This window comes from Helianthus annuus, chromosome 6 (assembly GCF_002127325.2).
Source record: "Helianthus annuus cultivar XRQ/B chromosome 6, HanXRQr2.0-SUNRISE, whole genome shotgun sequence".
NCBI classification, from domain to species: Eukaryota; Viridiplantae; Streptophyta; class Magnoliopsida; order Asterales; family Asteraceae; genus Helianthus; species Helianthus annuus.
In genome coordinates this window covers 6,254,053-6,266,285 of record NC_035438.2, presented here as the reverse complement: position 1 = coordinate 6,266,285, position 12,233 = coordinate 6,254,053, and positions in this window count along the sequence as shown.

Here is a 12,233-nt window from a genome sequence, read left to right as displayed (position 1 = left end):
GTGTGCCACTGAAAATTGGTTTGAGCAATTTCCTCAATCTGATTATATATTTCGTGTGGGCGTCGATTACCTAAAAGTCCCCCGGAGCTAGAATCAAGTGTCTGTCTAGTATGTGGCAACAATCCATTGTAGAAAGTGGATACTTGTTGCCATATCGCGAGACCGTGATGGGGACACTTGCGTAGTAGCTCCTTGAACCTTTCCCAAGTTTCATATAAGGATTCCCCGTCCTCTTGTGAGTATGTGTTAATTTCAGCCATTAATTTAGCAGTTTTAGAAGGAGGGAAATACTTATATAGAAATTTTTGGGCTAGTTCATCCCAGGTGTTTACCGATCCAGCTGGGAGGGTGTTGAGCCAAGCTTTCGCTCGGTCTTTTAGTGAGAATGGAAACATACGAAGGCGGATGGCGTCGTTTGATGCTCCATTGATCCGAAACGTATCACATATTTCTAAGAAATTAGTTATATGTAGATGGGGATCCTCGTCCGCGAGCCCGTGAAAGGTTGCGGAGTTTTGGAGCATTTGTATCAAGTGCGGTCGAAGTTCGAAGTTATTAGCTTCGACATTCGGGGCATTGATAGCGGCGCCGAGATTACCTACGGTGGGTCGTAAGTAATCCATGAGGGTACGTTGGTCCGCCATTGGGGGTGGGTCACCCGAAACCTTCTCTTGATTTTTGGCTTTTAACCTTTTTCTGAGAAAGCGTTCGGGTTCTTCTAATGGTTCCTTTATGTCTTTATTGGAACTGGAGCTCATACACTACGTGAGGTTGGCGTCGGGTTCCAAGTCCTGCAATAAAAACAGAAAAGAACGTTGGTCAGAAGGTTCACCACGGCCCCGTGTTCAGCGAACACGGCCCCGTGGTCGGAGTTACAGTGGTTGTTTTTCAGATCCCAGTTACTGGAAGTTGGACATGGCCCCGTGTTGCACCGACACGGCCCCGTGGTCAGCCTTCTGTTAACTTGAAAAACAAAAACTGTCAGTAATGTTGCTGAGCACGGCCCGTGTCCGACCAGGCACGGCCCCGTGCTGAGCTCTGCAGAAGCTGAAAAATCTAAAAAAAAATCCTAAAAATTAAAGAAAAATAAAAAGATGATTAGGCCGTTGATTCCTAACTTTCTTAAAATCCTTGTGTCCCCGGCAACGGCGCCAAAAACTTGATGTGCGTGTAGTGTAATATAATTTTAGATATATTTTTTAAGCCCTTTTTACACTTTTAGCCAAGTTTTAAATTTATAAAACACGATATTTACTAACACTAAACACACATATGGGCAAGTGCACCCATCGTGGACGTAGTATAGTGTTGGTAAGATACCGAGGTCGTCCAAGGACACAAGAGCTTTTAATACCGGTTTATCCTCAACGTCTAATCAAATCAAAAAGTTAGAAAAATGTTTTAAACTAAGAAAATAAAAACTAACTAAATGCTGAAAAATAAAATAAAATAAAAACAGATAGACAAGATGAATCACTTGGATCCGACACGTGTATTAGTATAACCTTTGATTATTTTCGCACTTTTGCACTTGTTTAAGAGATTATCTTAGTTATTGTAGTAGGCCCCTTTTTCGGAGGTGACGTTACCCTCAACCCAGTAGTTTGAGTCAGCAAGGATACAATCCTAAAGGGTTGGATTATTGAAAGATAATGAATTAAGTTATTAATGCAAATTATGGTAGGCCCCGCTTTTGGCGGTGACGTTACCCTCGGCTAAGTAGTCTGAGTCAGCAGGGATACAGTCCTAAATAGCCGGGTTATAGTATTAATAGTAGTTAGCTTATGAGGGGGTCAAAGAGTTTGGATCCCCGCCATCCAATACCTATGGGCATTGAAGGAGATCCTACTAAATTTGACCCAGGTCCCAAGCAGGACCTCTAAACGCTGAACAAGGGCAAGACCTTTACCAAACCGTTCCCTTAACCCCCGACCAGGTAGCCAACATACCTCCATATAGACCGTGGAGATATGAATGGTGAAAATCTTTTATTTTATATAGACAGTAAAATAATGCCAAGACACCACGGACAAACGATAAGGAAAGATCACCTTCAACATAAGTAACTAGTTATTAAAGTCATTAATACAAAACCAAATAAAAAGTGCAAAAGATTAAAAATAAAAAGTATTATACTAAACACTTGTCTTCACCAAGTGATGTAAGAGACTTAGGCAAACATGGCCTTGATTGTCAAGAACTCTTACGATCAATCTTGGATCCCGAGACGACTCACACACTCTATGATGGACAATGGATGATGGTGGTGGATGATGGTGTTATGGTGGTGGTGGGTGGTGGATGAAGTGTGAGAGAGGTGGTGTGCCAAGGGATGAGAGAGAATGAAACCAAGCTCCTCTATTTATAGGCTGAACAGAACGCTGGACACGGCCCCGTGTTCGCTGAACACGGCCCCGTGCCCGTCTGACATTCTCTCTCTTCATTAATTGTAATTGCGAATTACAATTAATGCGCCTGCTGTACTTTCAACACGCCCCCGTGTCCGCTGGGCACGGCCCCGTGGTGAGCAATGGAAGCTTCTACTGGTTTGTCTTTTCTGCTGCTTCCTGGGCACGCCCCCGTGTTCACCCGACACGGGGCGTGTTCAGACGTCTGTTCTCTTCTCTTTGTCTTGGGAGGTGCCGTTGAGGGTCCGGGCAGTTCGCTTTTGTTCCTTTTCTTGTAATTATGATAGAATTAGGGGTCTTTTTGCTTCTTTTGTGATTTTGAGCTCATTTCATCCTGAAAATACAAAAGGAAGACAAAAACACTCTTTTTCCAACATTAGTACTTAAAAAGGGTTAGTTTTATGCCTTAATTGATGTGTTTTATATGTTGCATTTTACACACATCAATACCTTCCTGAAATCACTTTTCTATAATCCATTTACACTAGGATAATCATCTAACCCTAGTGTTCATCATCACCATGTAAAACCCACAACCCACCTTCAAGGTGTTCATGGAATTTTCCTGAATTTGGTCATGATTTCGCATGAAATTAGCTAGGTTTCACTTCTAAACACCTTATCAATTCTAATCAAACCAATAATCACACATGCAACATAATTCTTCAGATTTTCCAAAATCATGAGAAATTCAAGTTAAAAGATTTCATTAGATTTTACATACCTTACAATCCTCTTGTGATGAGGATTATGATTTTAGGCTCAATTCTCGATTTCTACTTGGATTAATCCTTCAATTTTGCAAGATTAATGGGATTCTAGGGTTTTGGAGAAGTGGGGATCGCCCCTGATGTATTGATCGACCAGACATCCCTTTTGTGGGGTGTTTGGTTTGATTTATATGTTACTAACAATTAAGTTTTTAATTGTTACAACTTAGGCCCCTCAACTTTGTTTTACTTATTGTTTAGTAGCCTTTAACCCTTCATAAGCTATTTCTAGTCTATTAACTAACTAGGTTAAAAGTTTCTAGTTAGTACATTTTCCCGTTTATTTATACTTTTAAATTTTAATATAACGTTTCATATTTTCGGGGTGTTACAAGAATGCGTTTAAGGAACACAAAATGTGGTTCTCGTGGTGCATACATGAATAAACGGACTTGTTGCACGGCATACGTAATGTCCGGTCTTGTAAATGTTAGGTATTGTAATGCACCGGCTAGGCTTCGGTATAAGGTAGCATACTCAATAAGCTCACCATCAGAGGCCGAGAGCTTTGAGTTAGTATCGCAGGGTGTTGCACATGGTTTGCAACCGGTCATATTTGCACGATGTAAAATGTCGCGCGTGTATTGTGATTGGGACAAAAATAAGCCTGACGAGTCTCTTGTGGCCGTGATGCCTAAGAAATGGTGAAGGTTGCCCAAGTCCGTCATTGCAAATTCCCTGGAAAGCATGGAGATAATGGAGCTCAAGAGTGTGGAGTCTGAGGCTGTTAATACAATATCATCCACGTAAAGAAGAAGGTATGCGATGCGAGTACCCCTTCGATAGATAAATAGTGACGAGTCACATGTGCTGCTCCGAAAACCATAAGAAATAAGAAAGCCAGAGAACCGTGTATACCAGGCCCGAGGGGCTTGCTTGAGGCCATATAATGGTTTTCGTAAACGACATACAAAGTCTGGAAATTGTTTGTCCACAAAACCAGGAGATTGATGCATATAAACAGTTTCATCCAAGTTACCATGAAGGAACACATTTTTTACGTCCAGTTGGTGAATATGCCAGTTTTGGGAAACGGCAAGGCTTAGTATGGTACGTATGGAGGCCGGTTTAACAACCGGACTAAATGTATCATGGCAATCAATACCCACGGTTTGTGACTTCCCATTTACCACTAGTCGGGCTTTATATCTTTCCAATGATCCATTAGACTTGAACTTGTGCCTGAACAACCACATGCATCGTATAATAGGTGGCCCAACTGGTTTAGGTACCAACTCCCAAGTCTTGTTTTCCTGCAAAGCACTAAATTCATTGGTCATAGCCGTTAGCCAATTTGGATCCGAGTAGGCATTTGCATACGAGGTGGGAAGGGGTGAGATGTTGGCGGAAGTGGTGGTTGTATGAAGGTTAAATTTTAGGTTTTGTTTAGAGATGCCGGATTTAGCACGAGTGACCATGGGATGGTGGTTGTGTGTGGGTGGTGGAGATGGTTCAGGAGAAAGGATCGATGTGGTGGATTGAGACGTTGGAGGTGATTGGGCCGAAGGAATTTAGGTTGAATGGGGTGGTGTTGGGCTTGTGGGTGTTTGGGCCGAGTGTGGTGTGGTTGGAGGTTGATGGAATGGGCCTGGTGAGGGAGTGTAAGATAGGCCGAAGGGGTATTGGTCATTGTCAAGGAAGTCATAGTTGGGTTGTTGGGTGTTGTTCGAGTAAGGAAAGTTTGTTTCGTGGAAGACCACATGTCGAGAAATGTGGACCCGACCGGTTTGTGGGTCAAGGCATCGATAACCTCGAAAGTTCGAGGGGTAACCAAGGAAGATGCATTTTGTGGACCGGGGAAGAAGTTTATTTGGCTGAGTGGCAGACGTATTCGGGTAGCAAGCACACCCGAAAACGCGTAAATGGTCATAGGTGGGATGGCGTTGGTAAAGGGCAAAGGCTGGTGTAAGGTAATTAAGTTTAGCGGTGGGTAGGATGTTGTGAAGATAAGCGGAAAGGTGGAGGGCTTCAACCCAAAAGGTGGGTGGTAATTGGGCTTGAACGAGGAGAGCCCGAATGATGTTGTTTAGACAGCGTAGCATCCGTTCGGCTTTGCCGTTTTGTGGTGAAGTTTGAGGACATGAGAAACGAAGAACCATGCCATTTTCAGAAGAAAAATTTTTGAATTAATGATTGTCAAATTCACCACCAAGGTCACACTGAAACGTTTTAATTAGGCGATTAAATTGGGTGTGTATGTGTTTGTGAAATTTGGTAAAGGTGGCAAAGGTTTCTGATTTAAATTTGAGGGGGTAAACCTAAATATATTGTGTGAAATTATCAATAAGAACCATATAGTATTTATAACCAGATTTACTATAAATAGGAGAGGTCCAAAGATCACAATGTATAATATCAAAGGGAGCAAAAGTAACAAAAACAAAATTATTAAAAGGCAAACGTTGACTGTTGGAAATTTGACAAGATGAGCAAACAAAAGAATCATGAGTCTTATTACAATGAATAAACTTATTAGTTGAGAGAAAATTTAAAATAGTAGCTCCTAGATGACCTAGCCGATTATGCCAAGGAGTTGGTGGAGAAGCAGCTACAAAAGCATATGAGGGTGGTGTAAATGGATAAAGGTCCCCCGTGCAATCATGGCGAGAAAGGAAGGTGCCCGTCTTCAGGTCATTCAAAGAAAAACCAAATGGATCAAATTCAACACTAACTTGGTTATCACGAGTAAATTTTCTAACAGATAATAGGTCTTTGATAACGGTTGGTGAGTGAAGGATATTATTTAAATGGTATGTTTTGTTCGAGACGGTGTGGGTGGTATTACCGGATCCGTTAATTGGCAATTTTTGGCCGTTACCAACGAGGATAGTACTAGAGGAATTAGACAAGGGAGTAGATATCTTACCAGCGTGAGCCGTGATGTGAGAGGATGCACCTGTATCCATGTTCCAAGTCTGATCTGGGAATTCCTGTACCTGCATCGAAGAAAGCGCAGTGCCAAGGTCGGTTGGGCTTAAAGCATTAAGGGCATTTGGGTCAGGAAAGTTTGTGGGCTGTTGGGCCGGTTGAAAGAGGTTTGGTTGCTGTTGGGCGGAGGTCTGGTACTTGGCCTGTTGATAAGCTAAATGGGCTTGATTGAATTGCTGTTGAAGTGGATTGGGAGGGTGAGTTGGGGCCCAAGCCTGGGACGGGTAGGGTGTTGGGGGAGTAATCCAGGAAGTGTATTGGGCCGGTGGATTGGTAGGGTTGTAGGAGGGTTGGTTCGGGTGATGTGGGCCGTAGGAGGAGGGCTGATTGTTGTACTGTCACACCCTGATATTTCCACATATTACTGGTGGGCCCGGCGGGGAGTATCGTGATGTAGTTGATATCATCATAGTCAATACACACAATATAATAGCACAACGGAAGGCTTGGTGAATAATTACTATTACAAATAGGGGTGCAAACGAGCGGAGCCGAGCCCGAGCTTGACCAGGCTCGAGCTCGAGCTCGTTTAACATATGAAAGCTCGAGCTCGAGCTCGGCTCGATTCGAACTTTATTTCTAAAGCTCGAGCTCGGCTCGAAGGTAATTTTTCAAGCTCGAGCTCGGCTCGGGCTCGACTCGTTTAGTATTTATTAATTAATTTATATTAACTATAATTATTATTATACATATAATTTAGTTATTTTTTATATTTATATAAATGGTAATTATTATTATATAAATATATGTTTAATATAATAATAAAAAATATATAAACAGAAAGCTCGTTTAGGCTCGTGAGCCGGCTCGAGCTCGATAAGCGGAGCTCGGGCTCGGGCTCGCTTACTAAATGAGCTTGTTTTTAGGCTCGGGCTCGAGCTCGAGCTCAAGCTCGTTTAAGCTCGGCTCGTTCGAGCTTTTTTTTTCGAGTCGAGCTCGAGTAGCTCGCGAGTAGCTCGGCTCATTTGCACCCCTAATTACAAACCATACTGTCCGAGTGTCCAAATAAAAGAATATACAGACTTAGTTGTAATAGAGATCCACAGGCGGATCATAAAATAAAATACAAGAAAACTGAAATAACAGACTACAGGTATCTAGGGATTTGCAAGATCTTCTTATTTGACACATAGTAGCTCCAGCCTATTTACGTGACGTACCTGTCAATTAGTCTTTGGAAAATACGTCAATTTACACTGGTAAATACAATTAACTGACTCATTTGAAAACATTTATAAAAATTGATTTAAGTGCACAAAGCACAAACCATTTATAACTTGGGACAATTATTTAAGATAATCTTGTATACAGTTTTACATGTTTGTCATACAATTGGTGCCGGTTTGGAAGCCGGTCATGATTAACCGACTCACCACTTATAGAACCCACAAAGGAGTTATCCCCAACATGTGGGTTATTTTAGCATTTGCATCTGTCAGGTGTATGCCTACACCCCGTGCATAGGTCATGGCCGTTTTCAAATGAAATGAGCCGAGGATATCCAGGACATGGTCGTATTAACCCCCAATGTTTATGTTATCAAACAAGATAGATTAAAATGGGTTATGTAAATTTATTAATCACAATCCGATTAAATGATTTCATACCCGACCAAGCGGTATTATTATAATACCGTATCCCAAGCTCGTATAAGGTAAAATAAGTTAAAAGTATTTACCTGAGCTAGATGTGAAGAAGTAACTCATCCGTATATTCCTAAAGTCTTATAAAAATACCTTCTACTGAAGCTACTCAATCTGTATGGAAGGTTTAATAACCTATTAGGATACTAATGGGTCTTTATTTAAGTCAAAGACTTAGACCGGTTAGCTTGAAAGATACGTTACAGTTCTAAACGCTAGATTAAGCGGAGACCGGAATAGAATGTGATTTAAACCCGACAAGTTTGGATACTTGTATAATATGGGTAAACTAAACACATTCTGGATTTTGAAGATTTAATGATAAGGTTAAACCCGTTTCGGCTATTTTATGTAAACTAGTCACATAAACCGATCCGAACGCGTAAATGCGTAACGGGTAACCAAATGAATTATATACAGGTATCAAATGTTATTATGCTTAGAATATGTTAATACATCAGTAGGATGTTAAAATATATGTCCAAAAAGTATTTAAAATCAATTTAAGTCCCGTAGGGGCATTTTGGTCATTTTAATGGTTATAAAAGAGATTTTACACTAAATTGAGGTTTTGGCCTTTGGTAATCAGTAAAAATATTTATTTTATCAATTCATATCAGTAAGATATCATACATATGTGATATTTACTATTTATGGCCAAACTATGCCCCGAAAGGGCATTTTGGTCATTTCACATATGCTTTTAAGGACATTTTTGGAAGTCTGAGTTCATGACTTATACTTACTGTAATAATATTAAAATTTGTTTAAAAATTCAATAGGTAATAAGTCTTAGGTGTTAAATATGGTTTAAAACCATACTATGCACCTAATTAGCGTAAAAATCGCTAATTAACGATAATTAAGGTGTTTTATGGAAATCTGAGATTTTGATAAGTTTTAAAGGGTATTATCATCATTTATTTAATGTATAAAGACACTAGGAAAAGGTTTGGCATTCAAATTATTTGTTAATCTCATTTTATGCATAAAAGGGTATTATCGTCATTTACCGAATCATACAAGAACTTCATGATATGATCAGATTATAATCTGATCAAAAATTCCAAAAATCCTTAAAAATAATATCTTAATAGTAGGTAATGAGTTTTGGGCCAAAACCTATGCTTAAACATGACTTATGCAAGATATCGTAATTTAATAAAAAGCTTCAATTTGCGATATCGAGCATAATTTCTGTTTGAGACCAAGAACTGATGTTAAATTTTCGGGACATACTTATATATCAGTAACAAAGGTTTGTCCTCTCACATTTCTAAAAATCTTGTTTATATGTCAAAAGGGCAAAATGGGCATTTATAAGCATATTAACGGAGATTAGCATATAATTCAAACTAGTTAGGACCAGGTAATATAACTCCAGGGAGTTATACTACAACATAAAGTGGTCCTAATGGAAGCTTAAAACATGGAAGGATTAAGCTTAATCGGGTCAGAACTGAAAGTCAAAGCAAAAGTCAAGCTTTTGCGACTTTCGGTTGTGAACCGAACCTAAACTGATAATTGTCGGGTTCAACATGCTTAAACATGTTCTAATACTAATTACCAAGTTATTAGAATGATAAAATATGATTTATAACCTTTGCACTGTTAGTTATAATTATTATTTAAAATTCTGGTCAGTTTGACTTTTTATCTTAATAGTTTGACCCGGCAATTAACTAGGCAAACGAAATAATTAGGAGGTCCCCTTTTAAGGGTTAATCACCTACCTTATTATGGTCACATAACCACTATCAATTCGGACAGTAGTTGGACCATTAGTGATTAAACCGAAAGTCAAAGTCAAATTATGATATCTTTGACTTTTCGGTTTTTAAACTAAAAACTGAACTAAGGAAGGGGGCTAAGACACTTACAAAGGGTCCTAGCTATCTTTTCCACAAAAATAAGCTTTCCCTTGATTCAAGAACCTCCAGAGATGCTCAGAACACAAGTTTGAAGAGTTGAGAGTGATATTTGAGTGAATGGGCAAAGGAAAAGCTGGACATAAGGCTCTATATATACTGAATTCAAGTGGCTCCAGATGATAACAGGTGTTTAAGGATGATATCAGGTCTCTACAGGTGTCTTGGTGGTTTCTAATATCAGCTACAAGGCCCTTGTTTTCGAATTTATTTGTTTGGAGCTCAAGGAAAGGAACAAACCTGCACCTGGCCATAGCAGACTATCGAAACAATGCCGTCTCGTTGCGTGATGGCAGAGAGGCTTCAAGGTCGCGCCACGTGACCACCCTGGTTACCAGCCAAACAAGTTTCATTCTTTACATGTTCAGTCCCTGCACCTTTTCAAGCCTTATATCTTTCATTTTGAGCACTATTGGACCTTGTAGTTAGTTTGTAGATGATCTAGGGAGTATAACCAAACTCCGTTAGGCCCGGTTTTGTTAATTGATCACCGAAAACATAAGTTTCGCCTCGTTGACGCTTTAAACCCTAATTCTTGGGAATTTGCGTAAACAACGCATAACGATCTCGAAACCTCGTGAAATGTATATCACTTATTCTTGAGAGTATATTTGAATATTTTGAAGCCTCGGGTTTGTTAAAAGGTGTCACACCCCCAAAATCCACGTGCGGAGTATCACCGCTTGGGAGCGTGACTTGACCAGGATCAAGCCACCAATCATATTGAACATGTAAATAAATAGTAATAGTTATCCATCAATACGAAAGGTGTTTATCAAACCAACATAGTTAAGTATAGCGGAAGCATTTAAGTAAACCCAAACATAAGTATTAATGTGTGAAATATCATAAGTGTTCAAATAGCATTCACGATCCTTTGCCCACAACGACCTGCTCCTCCCTGTACAAGCTCCATAAAGTACCTAAGGTCCTGCAAGGCATGCAGCAGAGAGTCAACAACTAGTTGAGCGAGTTCACAGAAAGTAAGTTCAGTAACAGTAATTGTATGTGTCGTATTATGTTCGTTCATTGTTCATGTATAGTATTGGTTTCCATCGCGGGCCCTTTCGGCATGTATGCGAAGATTTGGGTTAATACTCCCAAATATCCTAGACTATGTATATTTGTATCGCGGCCACCCTGGCATAACTTGCGAAGATTTATTCTCTATAGTTCGCAGCTTCCCCGAAGCATGTGTGCGAAGATCAGTCATAATTATCGCAGCCAACCCTTGGCGTGTGTGCGAAGATCTGTTCAAGTAGGTATACTAGTCTAGCCGTATCTTATCATTTACCATCCTCACCCTGAGGACTATATCATTAGGTTCCGTTAACTATGTACGCACGAATTAATCATCCAATCCCATTCCCACCCTGGGAACCCCATGCCTTGGCTGTGTGAACTCACCTTGGGTTGCTCGGCAGATACACAAAGAAAAGAGTTCTTGAACTAAGGTTGGTCAACACGTCCTAACAGGGTTATCATACAAGTCAGGCTTGGTTCAAGTAATGCACGTAGGAATCATAGCAAACACGTAGCACGTAAACAGTCAAGAGTACAATGCAATCATACTTGTGCGTCTAAACTATTAGCCCAAAAGTAAACGGCCCAACATAAAAGAAGTCCCATATCATATATGATCCAAAAACAATGTGGCCCAAATAGCATGCAAATAACTTGTGCGGTCCGGTCGATCTTGTGCGACCCGGACGGGTTGTGCGATCCAAACAAGCCCAACCCAATTAACCTTCCGGCCCAAAGTTAACAACATAATACTTGTGCGGTTCATGCCTCTTGTGCGACTGGGAATTATGTTGTGCGATTGGATTGGGTTGTACGATCCAATCCATCTTGTGCGAGTGGGGCCTTGGGCGGTCCGGCCCAACAACAATAACAGTCCTTCATGAGCTATAAACACGGCCCAATAAGCAGGCCTTGTGCGACCAGGAGCCGTGTATGAATGGACTCCTCTTGTGCGATTAACTTTGTGTTGTGCGATTGGTTTTAATATACCCGCAACTTATGGAAATCAGTTTCACATGCTAATCTAATTAATCAGTTACAAAGTTTCCAATCATACAATCAATCAACAACTTCCATTCAAGCTAAACATCGATCAAACAGGCAAATAAATCACTAATTCGTATGAACCCTAATCTAATCATGTGAACAATAACCCGACATAGTCGATCATATTCATCTACGGTTCAATTAACAAACGGCAATCCAATCAACAGGACATGGTAACCAGGTTAACATATAATCTGTTTCATAATAACATGCCATCCAATTCATATGAACCTATATCCGGTTAACAAACATCATTCGGTTTCATATATCAAACAATCCGATTATATTTGCTAACACATATAAGCCGATTCATCTTGACATTAATAGCCATAACACAACATCAAATAACAACAACAAACACTTAACATACTAACCGGATTAGAGAAGGAACAAGGATGATCCGAACAGGGAATGATCTTCGGTTGGTAGGAATGAGTATTGCCGTCGGGTTGAGAAGAGAGAAGGAACTAGGGTTTGAGTGTGTGT